The sequence below is a fragment of the Arachis ipaensis genome, chromosome B10 (genome assembly GCF_000816755.2).
Source record: "Arachis ipaensis cultivar K30076 chromosome B10, Araip1.1, whole genome shotgun sequence".
Taxonomy (NCBI): domain Eukaryota; kingdom Viridiplantae; phylum Streptophyta; class Magnoliopsida; order Fabales; family Fabaceae; genus Arachis; species Arachis ipaensis.
The window spans coordinates 55,028,264-55,033,642 of record NC_029794.2 but is presented as its reverse complement, the minus strand read 5'-3'; positions in this window follow the sequence as shown (position 1 = coordinate 55,033,642).

Below are 5,379 nucleotides of genomic sequence, written 5' to 3'. Positions count from 1 at the left end.
GATTTTAATTATTTAAAAAACCAAAAAAAATTATAATTAGATTATTTTTTAAAATAATTTAATATTAATAGTATTAATAAATTAATCTCATATTTATAGTGTTCATCTCGTGATAAGTATATCTTTGATAAGTACGTTATTACTAAAGACGTGAAAACTAAGCCGTAACTAGGTGATTAATTTTAAATTTTTAACCATCTATCTGAATCCGTTCGAAAGCATATATACCAGCCATTGCATAATAATCTTACTGAACACCTGAACATAGCTTTTAATTAGCCCTTTAATATTTGCATGCGTCATGACAGATAAAGCACTAAATCTAATTTCCATTCGGTTGTTAACAAAACCGTACATCACTTTGGATACATATTAAACTTTTAGTTTGCAATAAATAATTTTATGATAACTTTTAGTATGTTGATAAATGTTACGGACCTGATTATTTGGATTCTGATGGGTCTTCTGTAATTTGGGTCATCTAAGATAATTTTAAATTTCAACAAATTCGTTAAATTTTTAGATAGCGAAATTTCTTTATTTCAAGATAAAATAATTTATGTCATTTATAAAAGAAGAGTTCAACTATTTTTTAGGTATAATCATTTTATTTTATATACTTACTTTTTATCTCTTTAACTCTATAATTTGAGTATCAAAGTGTTATTGCAGGTATTATTTTACTATTCCAAAAGTTTAACCTCACCATTCTGCTGGATCTACAGATATCCAATCCACTATTAACAGAACAAACTACCATCTATATTTTTAGGTACAGTTTTGTACAATAAATAAATGTAAGAAAAAGGGTAAAGAGAAAAAAAAAAAGTACTGTTACACATACAAGTTTTTTTAGCATACAAGTCACTAAAGTAGCCTTTGTTTTGAGGTACTGGTACAGAGACTGGAAGACTGCGACTCAATATCATGTTTGTTGACTCAGAGACTGGTACTAAAATTTCCGTCTCTATCCCCAAAATTTCAATATTTCAGTACCTCCAAAAAGTGGGGACACAGAGGACTAAAATTTTTAGAGACGAAGACTGAAACTTTAATAACATTTTATACCTAAACTACCCTGATTTCAATTAATTAATTCTAATTTTACCCTTTGTGCAAATTAAATTAGAGCTTCATTCTTGTTTCAATTTTTATGTCTCCCAGTTTACACCAAATAGAATACTGAGATTTATTTCAGTCTCTGTCTCTTAGTCTCTGTCTCTCAGTCTCAGTCTTTCAGTCTCTTAGATTATATAACGCACGCATGAAATCACGTTGTTCCTCTTTGTATCCCGCATTCCTTCTCCTCCTCCTCCTCCTCCTCTTCCTTCTTCTTTGCGTTTCTCCTTCTTTTTCTTCGCGTATTTCATCTTCATCGGAGGGTGATCGGCGTTCTCGTTCACGAAGCCAACTGAGTAGCTCATAGGAAGGAGCATGTGAGGGAGAAGGACAAAACTTCGTCTTTTCGAACGGAGCCCTGGTTTCCTTTTTTACTATGTAACACCTCCTCATCAACAGACGTTTCCCGAATAACCCTTCATTCCGAAAGAACCCGTTCTACCTTTTCCAAAGATTAGAAGGTACTAGTCTCTGACAAGGACAAGTACTTTACTTTCAAAAAATCGTATCCCTTAAGACAAAAATATTATCCATTTAGAGATAGAGCCGATCTATCCCTGGTTTTGTGACGTCGAGTTTGGTAGAGTAGACCGATGATCCTGTAGTCATTTTGCCGGCTATTGAAAGAAAAAGCTTGCATCTGCTGCATTTTTTTCTTCCTCTTCTTTCTATTGATTTTGCAACATTATATATTTTTTCTTTTTTATTTAATTTTTCCTCCCAAAAAGAATTATGAGAATATAAAATAAGAAGATGAAGAAGAAGACGCAGCAGAAGATTAGGAGGAGGAAGAGGAAGAGTTTTGAATTATGCAAAACTTATCAACACACATACACCGAAAATTCTTAAACAATACACTCGTATATCTTCATGTTACACCCAAATTTGCTGCAAATACAGAAAAATATTTTCTCTGATGCTACATTTTTTTTCTTCTTTCTTTTTTTCTTTATTTATTTCTTTCTTTTAGTTGAATGAATATAAGTTCATCATCTTCCAAGTATTTTTGCAGCATTATGTGTTTCTTCTTCTTCTTTGTTTGATTCTTTTTAATTCTTGTTAAAAGAGTAAAACAAGAAGAAACTTGAGAAGGTAAAATAAAAAGAAAAAGATGAATAAGAAAAAGAGAAGAAGAAGATAGTGATGATGATGATGATGAAAGGAAGAAGAAGAAGCAGTAGAAGATGAGGAGGAGGAATGGGAAGAGTTTTGAATTATGCATAACTTATTAGTACACATACACCAAAAATTCTTAAACAATACACTCAAACATCTTCATGTTATACCCAAATATCTTCGTGATATACCCAAATTTGCTACAAATACAGAAAAATATTTCTTTTAATGCTGCATTTTTTTCTTATTCTTTTTTTTTCCTTATTTCTATATTTTTTTTAGTTGAATGAATGTAAGTTCATCATCTTTCAAGTAATTTTGCAGCATTGTGTATTTCTTCTTCTTCTTTGTTTGATTTTTTTGTTTTTATTCTTATTAAAAGAATAAAACAAGAAGAAACTTGAGAAGATAGAAGAAGAAGAAGAAGAAGAAGAAGAAGAAGAAGAAGAAGAAGAAGAAGATGATGATGATGATGATGATGATGATGATGATGATGATGATGATGAAGAAGAAGAAGAAGAAGAAGAAGAAGAAGAAGAAGAAGAAGAAGAAGAAGATGATGATGATGATGATGATGATGATGATGATGATGATGATGAAAAAGAAGAAGAAGAAGCAGCAGAAGATGAGGAGGAGGGAGAAGAAGAGTTTTGAATTATGCAGAACTTATCAGCACACATACACGGAAAATTCTTAAACAATACACTCAAATATCTTCGTGTTACACTCAAATTTGTTGCAAATACAAAAAATATTTTCTTTGATGCAGAACTTTTACATTACATTCAATTCAAACCATCAACGATGAAACATTATCCACCTACAAAATTATAAACTACTAACGAAAAAATTAACTAGAATCGAACCACACCTCAGCCACTTGATTGGATTTAAAATAATAATCAATTTTGTTCTAGTTCAATTGACAATCTGAACTTGAATTATTCATTATCTTCAACAACGAGATAAGTGATGATGGAGGAGAAGGAGGAAAAGGAAGGAGGAGTGACGGAGGAAAATCGTCGGCTAAGAACTTTCACAAAATAAGTCCGTTAAAGTATAGTTCCAAACCAACAAATAATCCTCAATCAAAGTTTAATTTGTTTGTCACAAGTGCAAACCAATAAAAACTGAGAGTATTTAAACCTCGGGTCGTCTCTCAAGAAATTGCAGGGAAGTGTGCATGTTAATGGTTATGAGGTATTTTTGGGGGGTTTTTATAATATGAGATCAGAAATGTAAATAATAAGAAAGTAAGGGTATAACTAAAAAAGGTCTTGGCAAGGGATAGGAATTGAAATTCCTATCCTCATTATCATCCTCAATTGTGATAGAAATTGTCTATTGCTCTCACTCAGTTAACCTCTAACAATTGAAAGAAAGTCAAGTGAGAAAAATTGACTCTAGTCCACAAGTCCTAATCAAAGATTAGCTTTAGTGGATTTCAAGCCAACTAGCGATCCTCAATCATCAATCAACACTAGATTTTGATAATTTAAGAGTCTTCAAGTTACCAACCCAAGTCAAGAATATAAAATTCTACACTAAAATTGAAAGAGGCATTTTATCAAACATGTAACATGCATAAAAGAGAAAATAGTATAAATTGCAATAATAATGAAAACCTATAACTACCAATTGCAAGAAAATAATAACAATCACTCAAATAAACATCAAGAAATATAAAACATCAAAATTGCATTAAAAAAACTCCAAATTAACAAAGATGCATTAACATAAAGAGTATCAAAATAAAGAGAGTAACAATAAAAAAAAACTACAAGAACTATGAAGTAAGAACAAGGAATTGTAAATGAAACTATATGAAAGCAAGAATTAAATTCTAAACTAAGAAGAAACCTAAATCTAAAATCCTAATTCCTAGAGAGAGGAGAGAGTCTTTCTCTCTAGAAACCTCACTCAAAACATGCTAAAAACAAAATAAATTCATTCGATATTGTCTTGGAATGTTTCTCCCCTTCCAAGAGCTTCCATTCAGCTTCTGGGCATCCAAAATTGGGCCAAAAGGCCCCAAATTGCAAGTTACGTGACTTTTTAATGAAGTCACGCGTCCAGACGTGTGCTTACGCACACTTACTGAATTTCACCTTGTGCGTACGCACAAAATGTTGTGCATACGCACACTTCTTCTTGTGTTCTCCTGTTTTGCATGCTTTCCTTCCACTTTTCTCAAGCCATTCTTCTCTAATTGACCTGAAATCACTCAACAAAATATATCACGGCATCGAATGGAATAAAAGTGGAATTAAATTAATCAATTTAAACACAAAATAGCATATTTTCACACTTAAGTGCAATTTAGAGAGAAATCACAAAAATATGCTATGCAAGTGTATAAATGTGAGTTTATATAATGAAATCCATCTAATTCAAGCTAAAATTTACCATCAAATTTGAATTCATCAAGGAGAAGAAATTCCAATAAAAAAAAAAGGAGGAAGAGGAGGAGCGAGGGTAAGGAAGAGGAGGAGGAGGAGGAGGAGGAGGTGTTGGTGACGACAATAACGAAAGAGAAAAATAAAGAAGAAGAAGAACGTGCACACATAAATATAAATGATTTGTATAGACTTGTATCAAAAAATGAGTTGTATGCGAAAAATAATTAAAAAAAAAAAACGAAAGCCAAAGAGAATTTAATTTCTAATAAATAATTTAAAAGTTAAGATGAATATTATCTTCTATAAAATAATATCTGTCAGATAAAAAATAATTACAGGAGTATTCGACCCAACCATTTCTTGTTACCTTTACTTGTGTACATATATTTAATTAGCAATGGGTTTTTTATATTTATAAAATAAATTAGTTATTATATATTTTAGTATATTTATACATGTGTTTTTTTTAAATAAAATAATCAATTATAAAAATAAATTGTTTGATTATATATATTGTTTATAAAATTTAAGAGGAATGTTAGGGGCAGTAATTTTTGGGATTTATAGCCATCAAATAGTCATTAATGAGACTTTTAATGGTGTGAGATTTCATCCAATGGCTCACTCTTCTTTGCTGGTTACATGCTAACCAGAATTTGATAAAGTTGATGGCCTAGACTTTTCCAAAATTTAATTATATTCTTAAAAAGTTATTATAAATTACTATAAATATAAATCTATATGC